We start from the raw sequence: 20100 nt of genomic DNA, 5'->3' as shown, positions 1-20100 counted from the left end.
GCTCTTAGACTGCTCACCGTAGAGAATGCTGGGCACCATGTGAAAAGTCTGATTACCCTGCAACAAAAAGAGGCCACTTAGAGAGAGGGAGAGAGATGCTTGGCCATCCCTAGCTTTCCCAGTCATCCCAACACAGGCAACCAAATATGTGAGTGAAGAAGCCATCTCTGACATTTTAGCCCAAGCAGACATGACGTAGAGAACTGAAGAACCCAGCTGACAACCAGAACTGTGGGACTGACTACATATTTTGAGGGACCCAGTGCTAAATGAAAATGTGGAGCCCTTTTTCAAAAATTGTTCAGAAGTTCAAGATGGTGACAACCCAAGAATTAAACCAGGCATGATTTAATGAGTACGGGACCCTTTTATTTTTGAGTCAGCATAGGTCACACACCTGTGAAGCCAGACCTTTTCCACATATATAAGCCACATAATGGCTTCTTCTGTTTGAAGCCACTCTAGGAAATCTCTAGCCTTTTGAGCCATCCTAGTCATTATAAATCAAGAAAAATTCCCTGCTGTGCCCTGTGCAAACTCCTTACCCACAAAACCATGTACATAGTAAAATGGCTGTGGTTTTATGCCACTAAGATTTAAGGTGGTTTTTTACATAGCATTACATTAGATACAGTTCCATTACAGAATGATATCTGTCTGTCCCAAATATTAACCTTTATGTGTATTTAACAAAATACAAAATATTATGAAACCAGTTTGTAGCAATCATTAAAATGTTAGGCTGTGTTCCAACACTGGATGACCCTTGAAAGCGTTATGCTAAGTGCAAGAAGCTAGACACAAAAAGCCACTTGTTGTATGACTCCATTTATATGGAATATCCATAAAAGAGAGATTCATAGAGACAGAAGATAGGCTACTGGTTACCTAGGGTTGTGGAAGGTTGAAGGGAAATGGGTAGTGATTGCTTTTGTGGGTCGTGAAAGTGTTCTGAAATTGATTGTTGCACAGCACAACTCTGTAAATATACTAAAAACTATTGAATTGTACTGTTTAAATGGATAAAATGTGTAATATGTGAATTATATATCAATAAAGCTGTTATAAAAATGTTTGGCTGATGGGGATTCCCTGGTGGTCCAGTGGTTAGGACTCTGCACTTGCACTGCCGAGGGCCCGGGTTCAGTCCCTGGTTGGGGAACTAAGATCTCACAAGCCACACGGCATGGCCAAAAAATAAAAAAATAAAAAAGAGAAAGAGAAAAAGAAAAAGAAAAAAAATGTTTGGCTGAGATGTGTGAAGCCTGGGATAATAGATGAGAAATGAACATTACTATGTTTGCCCAAGACCTCTACTACTTTGTATTCAGACCACATGCTCTTCCAGCTTCTTTGAGTGTCACTCAAGAATCAGCTCTGATGCATATACCCTGCTTCTGCCACTTCTACTCAACATAGTACTGGAAGACCTAGCCAGAGCATTTAGGCAAGAAAGAAGAAACATGGCATTCCAATTAGAAGGAAGAACTAAAATTATCTCTGTTCACAGATGACAGGATCTTATATGTAGAAAACCCTAAATATTCTATAAAAAAATGATTAGAACCAATAAATGAATTCAGAAAAGTTGTGGACACAAAATCAATGTGCAAAAATCACTTGTATATGAATACATTAAAAATGAACAATTTGAAAAGGAAATTATGAAAATTACATTTAAAATAGCATCAAAAATACTTAGGAATACAACTTAAAAAATGTTGCTGAAGGAAATTAAAGAAGACACAAATAAATGGAAAGAAATCCCATGTTCATAGGTTGGAAGACTTAATGTGGTTAAAATGTCAGTATTATCCAAAGCAATCTATAGATCTGACACAGTCCTTATCAAAATGCCAATGTTGTTTTTTTGCAGAAATAGCAAAATCTATCCTAAAATTCGTAAGGAATCTTAAAGGATCACAAATAGCCAAAAAAACTTGAAAAAGAAGAACAAAAGTTGGAGATCCTACGTTTTCTGATTGCAAAACTTACTATAAAACTATAGTTATCAAAACAGTATTGTACTGGCATAAAGACAGACATGTAGACCAATGGAACAGAATAGGGAACCAAGAAATAAACCCTTGTGTGGTTAGCCAGCATTGTCCAGCCATTAGCTTCTTCAGGGTCCCCCCCCTCTTCAGTGTTTGGCTGAGGTCACATTCTTCTCATGGTGTACCTCAGCCAGTGACTGAGGTCACAGAGTCAGAGGTACAAGGCATTTTTACCTCATGTAGAATTTATCTAACAGGCCATTTTTGCTCCAGAGTTCCCTATTGGGTTAGCAGTCTTGTGGTCAGGTTATTCCTTGATGGTTCTCCTGCCCAATATTTCTCCCTCACTTTTTCTTAAGAAGCATCACTCTCCAATAAAGCTTTTGCACTCCTAACTCAATCTCTATATTTGCTTCCAGGGGAACCTAACCAGCACAACCTCATTAGAGGGGCCTTCCCTGCTCGCTGGCAACTCTACATAAACTACAGCCCTTGCCCTAACCCCATCTTTTTCTCCCATCCTACAAATTTCTACTGTTGATACCTAATTATGTTGGTGTTCTTTATATCTCTTATCACAATTAAAAATAATAAATTCTTTGTGTATTATTTGTTGTTGCTTTCCCTCTAGCCGTGATACTGTAAGCTCTTAATGACAGAGGCTATTTACTTCTTGTTCAATACAGTGAAGGTAAACATAGTCAAGTGCCTGACATAAGCTAGGCTGGTCACTCAGCAATATTTGTTATAAGCATGTTGCATGAATGAATGGCATGCATGACTTTTCAAGGTACCTCTTCCACCCTAGAGAAGAAGTATAGCTTAGTAGAAAGAACAGGGGCTTTGGAGACAGACAGACTTGTACCCAAACTCCTTTCCTGTCCTTTCTTCCTGCGTTTTAGTCAGCTTTTGCTTCATAACAAGCCACCCCAAAACTTGGTGACTTGAAACAACTATTTATTTAGCTAATGATTCTTAGGCTCGCTGGATGGCCATCTCAGCTGGTCTCTACTGGGCTGTCTCATGCATCTGTTGTCAGGTGGTGGTTTGTCTAGTGGCTAGATGATTTAGGATGGCCTCACTCACTTGTCTGGTCATTAGATTAGCAGGCTGTTAGTTGGGACAAGAGGAGCAATGAACCACATGTTGCTCATCTGGAAAGGTAGCCTGGACTTGTTCTCATGGCGCATGATTCAAGAGCAGCAAAAGGACAAGCCCCAGTGTGCAAGCACTTTTCAAGCTTGTCACATGTATTAATGTCTCATTGGCCAAAGCAAGCCACATGGCCAGCCAATCTGATTTAAGAGTGGAGAAATAGTCTCCATTCCTTAATGGGAAGATCTGCCAAGTGACATTGCAAGGTGTTGATGCAGGGAGAAGATTGTGGCCATTTTTACAATCTACCAGAGAGACCTTGGAAGAGTTAGCCAACTCCAGTTTTCTTTTAAATAAAATGAGAAAAATGAGTACCTATAATTCCTGAAAGCGTTACTGAAAGGCTTAAATGGGACACAGTAAGTAGAGGACCTAGTGTAGTATATGCCACACAGCAGGCACTCTATGTAGCTATGCACTGAGCTCCTAAGAATACAAATGATGTTTTTCATCTTCTCTGCATTTTTCCGGTTCTCACCATCATAGTAATTGCTCAGTAAGTGAATACATTTTGTGAGAGATTGTATTATTATTCCCAAATATCCACTGATCCCTTCCTTGTAAAATGATTGTACACTTCTGCCTACTGCCATGTAGTGCATCCCTTGGAAGGAGTATAAGTCCCTGCCTTATCACTAGGCTTAGCCATGTCTTTTTAACAACAACAAAAACAACAACAAAACAAAACCCCACAAAAACCAAAAACAAACAGAAGGGAGATTAAAATATGCCAGTTCTTAGCAGAAACGTTAAGAGCCATTGTTGTTTCCCACTAACTCACGCAATATTTTCCTCTGCCATGAGAATGTCAGCTCCATACAGAGACCATTCCTTCAGCCCGAGTCTTAAAATGAGAAGAAAAATGGAGCAGAGCCACAGCTGACCTGCAGCCCCTCACATGTAACATGAATGAGAAATAAACTTGTTGTAAGCCATTGAGATTTTGGGGGCTGTTTGTTACTGCAGCATGATCTAGCTAAATCAAATACATATTTCTAGTTCTTAGTTGTGTTGGAATAATGGATGTATCCTTATAGGTACTTCAAGTAAGGAAAAATTCTGTTTAATTTAAAAATTTCTCATCTAGTTTCAAACTAGTATCACTCTGAGACTATTTATAATAATAGTTATTTAGTTATTTTCCCTTGGGTAGCTTGTCATGCAGATTTCCTAAAACGTGTGTCTTTCTCCCATTAAAAGTAGGAAGGTTTCTTGTAGCCTTGAATCTTCCTTCTTGTATGCTGTAGATCAATATCAATATTAAGTCACACAGCTGGTGTTTTGCATGTTGTTTGCTTTCCTAACAACTTTCATTTTATTAAATTTACTATGTATTGATTCTTCACAATTACTGCACCACTGCTGAAATTACTAGAAATAATTTCTTTTGAAGCCTTATAATCCCTTTAGTTTGCAACCAATTTTGCCCTAAAAAAAGATATTCTGGGCTTGTGAGAAATTTAGAAGAGGCATAATATATTTCTACAGTTTTTTCTAAGAAAATCGAAGTCAGATATATATAATATAGAATATGCAGACATGACGAAATGTACAAAGAGGAAAAACAAGTCTACCAGCCAGAGATAGCTACTGTTAACATTTATGCTGTGTCTCTCTCCAGTGCCTCTCCTAAGATACTACTGGAAAATTAATAAGCATCTTATGTATCTACTGCTCCTTCTAACTTCATATAAAACATAGGCTAAAATCAATACGGGCTTGAATATCCATCTTTGAATTTAGATGAGTACTAGTTACACCCTCTTCTAATAGAGACAACTCTCTCTTTTTCTCTCTTCCTCTCTCTCCCCCATTTTAGTTACTGCTCAGCCTCTACTGTAGTACTTGAGAACTCATCTTGGGAGGAGGCATCCTCGGGTACAGCCCATTTCTGGAACAATGACTTTAGAAGTCAGGGGACAAAGGCACTTTGCAAAGCTTCTCTTGAGGGCATGGACTTTCAATCTCCTTTATGCTCTATATCCACACCTCATTTCTACTTATGGAGGTTTAAAGTATCAGTGTTTTGCTCACCCATTTCCCTTCCAGAGTACAACTCTAGTAATAGGAAGTTCATTCCTACTTTTAACTAATGTATTTCAGGAACTCGCTCTCTGCTAGAGATAGTGCTGGGCCCTGGGGCGACAGTGGTTAACAAGCTGCAGCTTGTCCATCCAGCTTTCAATCTAGAGATAAAACCTTAGAGAGCAGTTTTCTCTTAAATGACTGAATGACTATTTATTCTACTGCACCCTTGGCTAATCCATAATCAGCCTTTCTCTGCCATCCCTTCCATCTCCTTGCCTTAACTGAAATCTGACTCTTCCTTAGGTCAGCACTTTCTCAGCCAAGGTCACAGCCAGTCTGGAGGGTGCATTTGGCAAATCTGAAAGACATGCCTTTGGGCTGATACAGTCCGCTGGGGCACAGCTTAGGGAATGATTCTTCTAATGTGTCCCTTTCACTAGATTAAATGTTGACTGTTTATGCCCTTATACCCACTGTCCTCAGGAACCAGCATTAGGTTTTGTGTCTGCCTTCTTTCCACTGCTTCTTCCAGACCATTACTCCCTCACTCTCCTGCAAAAAAATCTCCTTTCCTATGGGTCATATGTTGTCCCATCTGTCTTCAGGTCCCTGTCATATGCCCACCTTGGGGTTACACTCTATCATTCAATGAAGACTTTTATGCTTAACTCAGCCTTCTCTACCAAGTGTATCATCACCTTGCATGGATGACCCTCCAAGACACTGACTTCCTCATTTCCAATGGCCTTTCTCCACTTCTGCCACCCACTCCCACAGCCATACCCTGAATTTTGTAACCATTTGAAACTGTCCAGAATAACGAATTTAAGCATTGATAAATGTGTAATGACCTGTAATTGTGTCCTTCCCTCCTCACCAGCCCAGTCAGGCTCCAACACTGGGGAGATGAAACCTGGGAGTGGGTAGGGTGTGGGCTGAGGTCTGGGGCTTGTGCTAATGGTTGACAGCGGAGCAAAAGTGATGCTAAAAAAGCACCACTCTTTTATCACTTTATTGATGGGTCTTGGCTCTCACTGCCTTGCTTTCATGCTGCTTTCTCTAATATTTTTTCATCATGTCTTAATATCTGATATTGTTGAAGAGGTTCTATGTTTGGAGGATGTGTTCAGGGATAGCCCCCCCATCCTGCCGTCTTCCAGCTATGCTCTTGTCCTTCCTTCCAGCCTACTGTTCAACCACCCTCACTATAGTTGTTCTTCCATCTCCTTGGCAACTCCACTCCACTGACACCCCTACTCCACTGACACCCCTCCCCTTTTTCCAATTAATCAGGCTTCTCCTCTTGGATTCTATGGTCCTTTATTTCCATCACATTCTTACCAATTATCCTAAACTCCCCTGACCCACTGGCACTTCCTCATCTCAATTTGGCAAATCCCCAACCCTGAGTGAAACCAACTGTATGCTTTCTCTGTGGTTTCTGGGGAAAATTACACAATAGGCAGATTGTTGTTAGTATATAGTCACCATCACCTACCTCAGATGGGTTCTTCTTAACACACCCTAATCATCCTGCATTTCTCAGTTGACTTGCTTTCCTGCAGTGCATGATGAAAGCTTCAAACCCTCTCCAGACTCTTTCAGATCTCTGACTTTCTCCCCTTCTGCCTTATTTCCAGTAGACAACTTTGACTCCTCTCCCTCAGAGAAAATCCAAGCTTTTGGACAGGACCTCATTCAATTTTCTGGTACAAAACCTGCCACCCCCCTACTTCTGTATCCACTCTCTCAATGTTCCCTCTTGTGGCTTCAGAAGAGGCCAGTCCCTCCACGAGGGGTGTAAGATCCTCCTTATCCTCTCCAGAAGCGTGCTCTGTTATTTAATCCTTTCTCTCCTGTATATTATTTAACCTCTTTCACTCACCTGAATTGTTCCCATCCAATCTAAATATACTCAGATCTATTCCATCTAAAACCAAACAAATACGAACAGAAAATAAAAGAGATAAATAGTCTAGATCATGGTCATTTTTTTAAAAAATTAATTAATTTATTTAGTTTTGGCTGCGTTGGGTCTTCGTTGCTGTGCGTGGGCTTTTTCTAGTTGTGGCAAGGGGGGCTACTCTTTGTTGTGGTGTGCGGGCTTCTCATTGCAGTGGCTTCTCTTGTTGTGAAGCACGGACTCCAGGCGCACAGGCTTCAGTAGTTGTGGCTCGCGGGCTCTAGAGCTCAGGCTCAGTAGTTGTGGTGCATGGGCTTAGTTGCTCGCAGCATGTGGGATCTTCCCGGACCAGGGCTCGAACCCGTGTCCCGAGCATTGGCAGGCAGTTTCTTGACCACTGCGCCACCAGGGAAGTTCCGATCGTGGTCCTTTTTAACTGCTCTCATTAAACTGTGCTCCTCATTTCAAAGCACACATTTTAAATTTCTTTATTTTTTATTTTTTGGCCGCGTGGTGCAGCGTGCGGGATCTTACTTCCCTGACCAGGGATCAAACCCGCGACCCCTGCATTGGAAGCATGGAGTCTTAACCATTGGACCGCCAGGGAAGTCCTAAAACATACATTTTAGTTTCAGTTATTTATTCATTACTATGGGTATTTAGCTCATGCCTGCTCCTCCACATGAGAGGTTACGCTGTGTTGATTTTTTGCTTGCCATTGTTTCCCCAGGTGCCCAGATCCACAGCTTCTAGAACAGACATTCAATCAATAGGTATTTTGTGTTGAACTCCTTCATTCATTCAACACTTAATTTTTGACCAGCTGCCAGGCACTGAATTAAGCACCAAAGATAAGAGTATAGCCCTTGCCTCAGCGAGCTCAAGTCCAGTGAGAAAAAAAGATCAAACACCTCAGTGATTTCAATATAATGCTATATGTGCTATGAAAAGACATACACAGCACAGGAGCTTCAGCCTCAGCCTGGGTGGGAGTGGGGAGTGGGAAAGGGCAGGTAGAGGCAGTTGGGAAAGTGTTCCAGGAAGAGTTGCCCATTGTATTGAGTCCTAAAAGCCAACTAGGAGGCAGTTGCCCAGTGGGAGTTGAGGAAGACAAGGAGCAGCATGTACACTGGCCCAGTGCCATGACCTTCCATTGCAATACACTTTTAGCTGCAAGCAGTTCAGCAAGTCTTCAGAGTATGTAAGAATGTGGAGGGAGCCGGGAGATGAAGAGGTTTTGAATGCCAAGGAACCACTGACGGTCTTTATACTTGGAAACACAACTGCACCTCTGAAGCTTTTGTAATGCTGCATTTGCATTAATAACTCTAGTCACACTATGGAGGATAGATCGCAGGGTGGCTAGGAGAATCTGGGGACACCCTTTGGGTTCCTGTTTCGCTTGTTCCTTTGCATCTTTGGGGCAATACCAAAGAGGTGAAGGAGGAGGGGTCAGGGCAGGGGCCCATCTAGGATGATGTACTTCCTGTTACTGCCCTGCACACTCTTATAAAGACTAACAGTCTTTGTGGAATATTTGTCCCTGCTTAATTTGTCTGTCTAAGACATGATGTTCCTGTTCCTCTGTTCTACAGAGCAGACTGAAACAGTGTTCTAAGGAAAAGCTAGGTATCTTCAAAACCGGAGTGAGATGGCCTATTTAGACACAGGGTCTACTTAAGGTCTACAAGTCTGGTTGATCTTTTTTTTCTTTATTTTTAATTGATCTTGCCCTTTAAGGGCTTGGTTTTTTGTTGTTATTGTTGTTGTTGTTTTTGTTTTGTTTGTTTGCTTTTTGGTTTTTTGGCCACGGGGCTTGAGGGATCTTAGTTCCCCGACCAGGGACTGAACCCGCACCCTCGGCAGTGAAAGCGGCGTGGAGTCCTAACCACTGGACTGCCAGGGAATTCCCAAGTCTAGTTGATCTTTAACTGGTAACATTAGAATAGCTTCTCTCCAGGCCAGACAGTTAAATCTTCAGCTTGCCATCTTTCAACATTTATTAAAATCTCAAATGAGAGATAAATGATGTTCTAGGTCAAGAGATTAAAAGACCTACATTCAGTTCACCTCCTAATCCAGACTCCAAAATACATCCCTGCACTGGCCTGGGTATTTGGATTATCGTTGTATTATTCTCCCCACCTCCCCAACCTCTGTTTATTTTTGTTCTGTTTTTTTGTTTGTTTGTTTTAATATTTATTTATTATTTGGTTGCACTGGATCTTAGTTGCGGCAGGAGGGCTCCTTAGTTGTGGCTTGCCAGCTCCTTAGTTGCGGCATGCATGTGGGATCTAGTTCCCTGACCAGGGATCGAACCTGGGCCCCCTGCACTGGGAGCGTGGAGTCCTATCCGCTGCGCCACCAGGGAAGTCCCTACTTTTGTTCTGTTTTGTTTTTGTTTTTTAAGTTGAATTGACCTTTGAATTGAGGACTATAAGAAACAGCTCTGGGCTTCCCTGGTGGCGCAGTGGTTGAGAATCTGCCTGCCAATGCAGGGGACACGGGTTCGAGCCCTGGTCTGGGAAGATCCCACATGCCGCGGAGCAACTGGGCCCGTGAGCCACAACTACTGAGCCCGTGCGTCTGGAGCCTGTGCTCCGCAACAAGAGAGGCCGCGATAGTGAGAGGCCCGCGCACCACGATGAAGAGTGGCCCCCGCTTGCCGCAACTAGAGGAAGCCCTCGCACAGAAACAAAGACCCAACACAGCCAAAAATATAAATAAATAAATTAATTAATAATAATAAAAAAAAGAAACAGCTCTGTGGGAGTATTAATGCTATACTTACTCTAAGGATATCGTCAAAAATGATTTTCAAAAATAAGCAACAACCAAAAACCCTCCACCAAATTCATAGCAAAAGAGATCAGATCTGTGATTATCAGAGGTGAGCAGTGGGGTGGAATAGGGGTAGGGGGAATTGGAGGAAGGTAGTTGAACAAAGTTCCAGTTAAAGATAAATAAATATTAAGGATGTAATATACAATGTGATGACTATAGTTAACACTGCTGTATGATGTATAGGAAAGACATTAAGAAAGTAGATCTTAAGAGTTCTCAGCACAAGGAGAATTTTTTTTTCTTTTTATTGTATCTATATGAGATGATGGATGTTAGCTAGACCTATTGTGGTATCATTTCACAATATATATAAATCAAACCATCATGCTGTACACTTAAACTTATACAGTTCCTTCTAGGCAGAAGGAACGACAATTGTCAAAAGCTCAAGGCAGAAACATGCCTGATGTGTTCCAAGAAGAGCATAGAGGCCAGTGTGCTTGGGGTGGAAAAAACAAGAGAGAGTAACAGGAGATACAGTCTTATTGGTTATCAGGTCTAGACCCATGGCTTTGCAGGACATTTTGAAGAACTTTGGCTTTTACCCTAAGATTCAGAGAAGTGGCACGATCTAACTTATGTTTTGAAGGACCATTTTGGCTGCTGGGAGCAAGGGTGTAGCTGGGATGCCAGTTAGGAAGCTGTTGCAATGATGCAAGTGAGAGTTAATTGTGGCTTGGACAGCAGTGGTATTAATGGAAGGATTGAGAAGTGGTTGGATTCTAGATATATTTCGAAGGTGGAGTCAACAGAATTTGCTGATGGTTTGGATATGCAAGAAAGTGTGGGATGTGAGCAACTGGAAAAGTATACTTGATATTAAGTTTCAAGAGGAGCAGGCTTGGGGAGGAAACTCAGGAGTTAAGTTTTGGACGTGGTAAGTGTGAAATGTCTATTGTACACAGAAGTGGAGATGCTGAATGGGTGCTGAATAGGTGCTGAATATATGAGTTTAGATTCTGGGGCAAGAACGAGCTGGCTTGGAGAGGGAGATGTGGGCATCATGATCATATTGATTGTATTTAAAACTAAGAGGCTGAATGAGATCACCAAGGGCATGAGTGCATTTGGAAAAAGGGAATGGTACAAAACCTGAGTTTTGGTTGGGGAGATGTGGAGAAACCAACAAAGGAAACTAAGGAGGTGCCAGAGAAATGGGAGGGAAACCAGTGGAACGTAGTATTCCAGACACCTAGGGTACAGAGTGTTTCAAAGAGATTGATCAAATACTGCTGATAACCCGGTAAAGAGTACTGAGAAGGGACCCTTTGATTTAGCGATGTGGAGGTCAGAGGTGATGGTGATAAACACAGTTCCAATGAAATGTAGAGGTGTGGGGAGGATCACCTTTGTGGGTACTAAAATCATGAAGAATTATCATTGGATGAGAGTGGGAAGGGGAACAGTGAACCAGGAACTAAAATCTTGAAGAAATAAGAGTGTATTAATCAGGGTAAAACATGGCTGTTATTAACAGTGAAGTGGCTTAAACAATAAAAAAGTTTGTTTTTCTCATTTAATAGTCCCGATGTGAAACGTCTAGGCTGGTGGGGTATCTCTGATGTCCGGGGTCATCTAGGGATACAGGTTGCTTACAAGCAGTTGCTCTGTCACGTTCTAGAGCATCGTCATGGTCAAAGAGAAGAGCATTGAGTGGTCTGCTGAGATGTCTTCTGTTTACCATTTACCATCTTCATGGCGGCAATTTCTGTGATGTATCAATATTTTATTCCCTTTGGAGGAAATCTCCCAAACTTCAAGCCCACTCATGGGCCAGTTTCTGCAGTTCCCTATCCTGTCTAATATGTGAAGATTCCTGTTAAATTCAGCACGAGGTGTGGATTGGCGACGTGGATCAACAGAGGACAGGCTACAGACATATTAAGGAGGAAAAAGAGAAGCAGATCTTTGTTCCAGGGTAGAGCAGAGAGGAAATGTGGTATTGTGGGAAAAATTCTGCACCTGGAGTCAGAAAGTCTAGATCTGAATGCTAACTCCATCACTTACTAGCTAAGATGACAAGTTGTCATTTCTGTTAACTCAAAGGACGTTTCCCTATATGTGTGAAAAACAATACCACCTTCACCTAACACCTCAAGAGGGCCTTGTGATGGCCAAATGAGGTAAGGCATGAGAAATTATGTTGCAAGTTGCTACATTAACACAAATTCTTATTTTGTCATTATCATTTATGGCTTGACTAGTTTATTTTCTTCTGCAGCCGTTAAGTCTAGCAGATCCATGAGGCCAAAACTATTTTCATAATAATACAAAGATTTTTTTGGTTTGTTTTTACCTTGTGCTGATATCTGCACTGTTGATCAAAAGCTATGGTGGTTAAAACTTTTAGAACTTAGTAAGAATCAAGGTTGTGGCACAAAACCATAACGATAGTCATTAGTCATTTAATTCTTCACCATGACACACATGTTATTATTAAAAAAAGAAAGCACAAGCCTTGAGAACATCCTTGATGAAGCAGTAAAAACTATTAATTTCGTTAAAACTCAACGCATGAGTACATGTCTTTTTAATATGCTGTGTGATGAAATGGGATGTGTTCATGAAGTGCTTTTTGCTGCAATGGGAGAATGATGGTTGTCTTGAGGAAAAGCAATTGTGGGAATGGGGCTGTGAGCTGAACTAGCTGCTTTTTTTTGTGGCTCATCAGTTTTACTTCAAGGAAGGAGTGATAGACAAACAGCGATTTTCAGATTTGGGTATTTAGTACATATTGTCTAAAAAATGAATGAAGTGAACCTGTCACTTCAAGGTAAACAACTGATACTCTTTGTTGTTAAAATTCTACAATTCAAGCTTTCAAATCAGAATTTTGGAAAACTTCTTATCTGCCACCCTGAGCTGGACAGCTTCCCAATATTTAAAGGCTTTTCTGATGAAATAAGTGGTGATATTAACAAATGTCACTGTAAAAATATTTCATAATGAATATGTCAATATTTGCAAACGCTATATAACTCAGTGAACAAATACTTTTTCAAATGATCAATACATACCGGTACAAAGTTACTCATGGGTAAAGATTCATTCAACATTTACAATAGATCAGTGGATTTCAAAATGACAGGCTGAAAAGTTTGTTGATATAGTTTCAGATTCTACGTTGCAGCACATCTTTAAGAAACTACCACTTGTTGAGTACAGTGTCAAAGACAAATATCCATAATTATCTGAAAAGGCTAGTAAAATACTCCCCTCTTACCCAACTACATATCTGTACATATTTTCTTCATACACTTCAACCAAAACACATATTGCAGCAGACTGAATGCAGAAACAGATATGAGAATCTTGCTGTTTCATGTCTTCTATTAAGCCAGACATTAAAGAGATTTGCAAAAAATGTAAATGCCACTCTTCTCACTAATGTTTTTTGTTTTGGAAATAATTATTTTTCACAAAAAAGTACACTATTTATGTTAACATGCAAGAGGTCATTATAGTTATTTTTAAAGTAAATCTAAATTTTCTCAGTTAAATTAAAATTAAGATGGTAAACATTGATAGATATAACCACATCAACAAAAACTCTTTGGGATCCTCAACAACTTTAAGGGTGTAAAAAGCATTCTGAAACCAAAAAGTTTGAGAATTGCTGGTTTAGTCTGCTTTGCATAGCTAGCCTAGATTCTTATAATGATTGTAAACTTACCTCCCTTTGAATTCTTAATCCTTATCAGGACCGGAGCCAAGGAGTTATGGCTCACACCAGCTGGCACTGTTACTATTCATAATGGAGTGGACATTGGAGGCTTTCCCTTCACTTCTGTATCCTTCACTTAGGGTGCAATGGGCCGAAGAGTACAACAGCCCTTTACCATGGCCAGTAGCCAAAGGGAAGCCATTCTTCCTGTTAATGAGATGGATTTCAAATTTTAAAACTGGCTGGAACTGTCTTATGGAGCGATTTTAGATAAGCTTTCCTAAACAAAGAAATAATTTAAAGGCTCATTTAGAATAGGATTTAGGTACAATTTTGATATCCCACACTCCAGTGAGAATTAAGTAAGCCTCTTTTGTCCGTTTTTCAATTGAGTTGTTTGTCTTCTTTTTCCTTTTAGTGCACTAATTATACAAATGTGTTAGAGTTCTACAGGTCAATCTACAATAATTAAAATTAAATTTAAGGTCTGAATGAATTTATTTTCAAATGCCTGCTCACATCAACTGATGAGTATTATTTCATTTATCAAGTTAGATACAACCTCAGAAAGGTAACACAGAAGATGCAACAATTAATTCAGGTATATACTAGCTTCTATAGATTTGTCATAGAAATGATACTTCTGTTTCATTTGATGCATAAATTCTATGAACAATTCCTGACCAATATATAGGATGGCTGCAAACCATTTCTTAACAATTTTTCCCAATGCTTGGATCACACTTTGAAACACTTTGGTTATAATGCACTTACCCAAGGCCTTGCAATGCCATGATGAAATGTTCTATTTATCAGAATAAGCTTTATAAAATTCTTGCTCAGATAATAAAAAGACAAGAAATTAAAATGACAAGTTTCCTTTACCAGTTAATTTCAAGATAAAATTCTTAAACTCAAAATTGATATTTACATTCAAATCAACAATCTGAAAATTATCCACGTGCCTGGCTAAGCTGCTGTCTAATTTTAGATTAATTTCATTAATTAGGTCATTGACTTATTCAGTGAACATTTATTGAGTGTCCAAAATATGTAATTGACTCATAAAGGTCCTATGGTAATGAAAAAGACAAAACCCTTGTGCTTATGTTCTATATTCTAAGCATAATCATGTAATTCCTAAGTGGTTTATTTATTTGGAAACTTAGGACCTACAAATAAGAGTAATGATAACAGGGACTTCCCTGGTGGTCCAGTGGTTAAGACTCTGAGCTCCCACTGCAGGGGGCACGGGTTCGATCCCCGGTAAGGGAATTAAGATCCCGCATACTGCACGGTGTGGCCAAAAATAATAATAATAATAATGACAACAATAATAAGTAATATATTTTGAGAGCTATGTGCCAAGCACTGTTATAAATGCTAAATATTTATGAACTTATTTGGCCCTCATGACAATCCTTTGAAGTAGGTACTCAGCAGTCGTCCTCAGCTTGTCAATGAAGACACTGAGGCGCAGAGAAGTTAATCTGTCCAGCATCACATGGATTTTTTTTTTTTAAAACATCTTTATTGGCATCACATGGATTTTAATGGTAGAGCTGAGATTATAGCCCAGGTTGTCTGGCTTTGTAGTCCATGCTCTTCACTACTACATTGCTCTGCTTGGATGGGCACTAAATGAATGAATAAATGAATGAATGAGTATCTAGTTTAGCCCTGGTACATAGCCAAGAATTGCATACCTAAACCTGGCCAGCAATCTTGCAAATGCATACCTCAACTAATAAGGGCCTCGGGCCTGTCGTAGCGACTAGCACCATGGCCAGAGGATGGACAGTATGCTCTACTTTCAGTTGGCACTGTCACGTTTGCACAGGAAAGAGAACTCATTTTCTATATTCAATACCTATCTCTACCTAGGTGTGCCATTCTCCTTGGACAATGTCTCTCAGGAGTGGGGCATTTTTTTCTCTGCCAGATCACAGGGCAGGCTGGTCAGGAAAAAGAATGATCATTTGTAACATGTAATACTTTGGTGTAGCTTTTCCGAATTTGTTAAAGAAACAAAGGAGAGCTAGCAGGGGTTTGGAAAGCCTTGGATTTGAGGAAACAACTTCAGTTTGTCCTGTGTTGGTTGTTGGGGGAATAAGGGATAATTTATGGTGGTTTACAGAATGGGAGCACTTTAGTACCAGAAGGGACCCCAGAGGATACCTAGTCCATTCTCTCATGTTACATGTAAGAATCTGAAGCATAAGGTGGTTACTTGACTGCCCCAAGGTTACACTGCTAGGTAATGGGAAAAATCTGTTACCATTGCCAGATCTCCCCTCCCCTGCATCTTAAAAAATTACTTTTTGCTCTTTGGAGTCCTAGGACAACTTGACAGAAGACAAAGATCACTATGGCAGACACTCCCTCGGAAGATTTTATTTTCCTACACTCAAAGAACCACATGAGAAACAGCCATTCTAGGGAGCTAAGCTGGTTTCAAAAGTGTACATTTTTGACAAAGACATTCAGCTCGCAAGGAAATTCTTCTCCCAACACATCACTGCACACTGTTCTAGTTTCAGCCTCTTCCTAACATCACACCCTCATTGTATCAGGGCGGGGGATGGAGGAAAGACAAATACTCTTCTTGCTGTGACTTCTGCCGTTTACCCTGTATGTGTGTGTGTGTGTGTGTGTGTGTGTGTGTGTGTGTGTGTGTGTGTGTGTGTGTGTGTGTTGGGCAGGGGCTGGAGAGGAGGGAGACTGGATTCCCTTTTTATCTTCTTGGGCATTTTTGGTATTGTATGCTCTTTCCCACTAACTCACATTTCTAGTGAGTTTTACTAGTTTTTACTAGTCATCTTGCTCCTTGGGTTTCTCTATTAGGTGAAACCTCAAGTTAAATTGCTCTTAATACTGCGTAGGGGAAGGGCAAAGAACACTCAAGACAATGCGAGTAGAGTTATTTATAAGAGGCAGCTCTACTTAATAACTAAACACAGAGAAACATAGCATTGTTTAATCTTGTAGTATCCTGGTACCAGTCTTCTCCTATTTGGGGGGAGAAAATAAAATATAATCCATTTTTCAATAGAGACCATCCTACCAGAAATAGATCTGGATTCCAGAACTATTAACTTTGTATTTTTTCATGTTCCTTCACAATTTGGGCTAACATTTGTTGAGCACTTATTCCAGCCACTATTTCAAGTACTTTTATCCAATTTAACTCATTTCATTTACATGGTGACTTTAGGGCTGGTATTGATGTACATCTATTTTTTTTCACTATTATGTGTGTATGTGTGTGTGCGTGTGTGTGGTTTTTTTTGGCCACGAGGCATGTGGGATCTCAGTTCCCAGACCAGGGATTGAACCTGCACCCCCTGCATTGGAAGTACGGAGTCTTAACCACTGGACCGCCAGAGTAGTCCCTGTACATCTATTTTAAAGGTAGAGAAACTGAGGCATGAAAAGTTGAAGAAACTTTCCCAAAGTCATAGAGCAAGTGGTAAAGCCAGGATTTGTGTCCAGGCAGTCTAGCTCTATATTCCACACTAGTATCCACATGCTAGATGCATGCATAATTGTGTCCTTTTCATTGTATCACACATGTGTGATTAGTGCACTCACAAAAGGTGCATGTTCTGATGACAAATTGAAATTATCATGGAGTAATCACAGTTCAGGTAGACAAAAATGGAGTTGGGCGGCCATTGAGGATCTGGTCTCAGATACATCTCTGCATCACGGAAAACCTGAACTTTCTTTGAACTGTACCAGACCTAAGGATACCACCAGCTGTATTCAGAATAATGCCTGCCAGCTGCAAACTTATGGTCTCAAGGTCTTCCCTTATAACTATGCCACTGTTTTGGACCCCAACCAATTGTTACTTAACAAGCACCCTTACTTCTTGCCATCTCCAATTATAACTGTTGATATGCAATTCATGTAACTAATTGTAACCTTGCGTTTTTTGCCTCCCCCATTTTGTAGTCCTGTGGGACACAGTTCAAGAGCTTCTTGAATCTGTGTCTCCTGGGCTGCAGTCTTAACAAACCCCAAATAAACACCTTTTTATTTCAATCAGATCTGTTTCTAAAATTTTGGTTAACAGTACTAGAAAACAAAGATATGACTAATACCTATTATTATTATTATTATTATTATTATTATTATTGTTTTGGTCCTACTAGTCCATGAAACTTTTACATTTGATCACTTAATATTTTTTCTTTTGAGATAATTTCAAATTTACAGAAAAGTTGCTAGGATAGTACAAAGAGTGTTTCCATTCTGAACCACCTGAGCAAAAGAAAGCTACAGGCATGATTCCCCACCACCCCCAAATACTTCAGTGCAGATTTCCACAAATATGGACATTCCCTTACCCAGCTGCAGCTACTATGGGCTGACTTGTGTCCCCTCTCCAACCCATTCTCACCCAATTCAACATTTGAAGTCCCAACCCCCAGTACACCAGAATGGAATTTGGAGATAAGATCTTTTTTTTTTTTTTTTAATTATTGGAGTATAGTTGTTTTACAATGTTGTGTTAGTTTCTACTGTACAGTGGAGTTCCCTGTGCCATACAGCAGGTTCTCATTAGTTATCTATTTTATACATATTAGTGTATATATGTCAATCCCAATCTCCCAATTCACACCACACTCCCCCTTCCCCCGTTGGTGTCCATACGTTTGTTCTCTACGTCTGTGTCTCTATTTCTGCCTTGCAAACCGGTTCATGGAGATAAGATCTTTAAAGAGATGATTAAGTTAAAACGAGACTTTTAGGATGGGATCCTAATCCAATATGACTGGTGTCCTTATAAGAAGAGGAAGAGACACCAAGGCCATATATGCACTGAGGGACAACCATGGGAGGACAGAACAGCAAGAAGGTGGCCAATTACAAGACAAGGAGAGAGGCCTGGAACAGACTCCTATTATGGTCCTTGGGGAAAACCAACTCTGCTGGCACCTTGATCTTGGACTTCTAGCCTCCAGAACTATGAGAAAATAAATTTCTGTTCTTGAAGACACACAGAGTTTTCCAGTCTGTTTTCAGTCTGTGATATGTTGTTACAGCAGCCCTATCAGACTAATACACCAGCAAGGTGAACAAAATCAGGAAATTAACACTGATATATTTTTATCATCCAATTCCCACACTCCATTTAAGTTTCCTCAATTGTCCCAATCCTGTCCTTCATAGCAAAAGTATCTGATGCAGTTATCATATCTCCAGTCTCCTTCAGTCAGAACTGTTTCTCAGTCTTTCCTTGACTTTCATCTCTTTTGCAGATAATAGCTGGTCATTTTGCAGACCATCCCCTGATCTGGATCTGTCTGATGTTTCCTCGTGACTAGATTCAGGCTAAGAGGTTTTGGCAGGAATATCACAGGAATGATGCCATGCTCTTCCCATTGAATCCTATCAAGTGGCACATGCTTGCTTCTTATCCTAATATTGGTAATGCTAACCTTGATCAATTCATTAAAGTGGTGTCCCCTAGGTCTCCCCGCTGCAGTTACTTTCCCTACTTTGCATTCAATGAGTAGTTTGTGGGGAGATACACTGAGACCAGAAAAACATCTCACTCCCCATTAAACCACCCACTAGTTTCAGTATCTAATGATGCTTCCTGTCCTGATTAATTATTTCTCCCATGGTTGCCAAATTCCACCATTTCTTCTACATCTATTTGTTGGTATCCTGCTATAAGGAAAAATTTACTTCCCCCCCCATTTGTTAATTCAAGTATTAAATTATATAATTATGGGCTCATGGATTTCTATTTTATTCATGGGTTATAATCCAATACTAACCTTTTCAATTTACTTTTTAAACTTTTGAGATAATTGTAGATTCACACGCTTTGTAAGACACAATACGGAGAGATCTTTGCCCAGTTTCCAACAATTGTAACATCATAAACAGGATATTGATACAGTCAAGATATATCAATAGAACATTTCTATCACCACAGAATCCCTCATGTTGCCCTTTTATAGCTACACCCATTTCTCTCCCACCCCACCACCCCACCCTGGCAACCAGTAATCTGCTCTCCATGTGTACAGTTTTGTCATTGCAAGAATGTTATATAAATGGAATGATACAATATGTAAACTTTTGGGATTGGCTTTTTGAATTTAGCATAATTCTGGGTGTATCAATTGTTCCTTTTTATTGCTGAGTTGTATTTCATAGTATAAATGTTACACAGTTTGTTTAGCCATTCATTCATTGAATGACATCTGGATTGTTTCCAGTTTTTGGCTATTATAAATAAAGCTGCTATAAACATTCATGTACAGACTTTTGTGTGAACTATGTTGAATAAGAGTGGTGAGAGTGAACATCCTTGCCTCATTCCCAATCTTAGGGGGAAAGCAGTCGGTCTTTCACTATTAATTACAATGTTAACTAGGTGTTTTGCAGATGCTCTTTATCAAAGTTGAGGAAGTTTCCTATACTTCTGTTTATCTGAGTTTTTATCATGAAGCGGTCTTGAAGTTGTAAAATGTTTTTTTTTTCTGCTT

General features: G+C 40.0%; 1 non-coding gene across 1 annotated transcript; it reads left to right on the top strand.

Annotated features, from left to right (window-relative positions):
- Positions 1-1089: 1089 nt before the first annotated feature.
- TRNAA-UGC (transfer RNA alanine (anticodon UGC)) lies at positions 1090-1162 on the top strand. The gene has a single exon. It is a non-coding gene; the product is annotated as a tRNA-Ala (tRNA).
- Positions 1163-20100: the final 18938 nt, after the last annotated feature.

Source organism: Eubalaena glacialis, chromosome 16, assembly GCF_028564815.1.
Source record: "Eubalaena glacialis isolate mEubGla1 chromosome 16, mEubGla1.1.hap2.+ XY, whole genome shotgun sequence".
Taxonomy (NCBI): domain Eukaryota; kingdom Metazoa; phylum Chordata; class Mammalia; order Artiodactyla; family Balaenidae; genus Eubalaena; species Eubalaena glacialis.
Note: the sequence above shows the minus strand (reverse complement) of the source record. Positions and strands in the feature narration are given on the sequence as shown.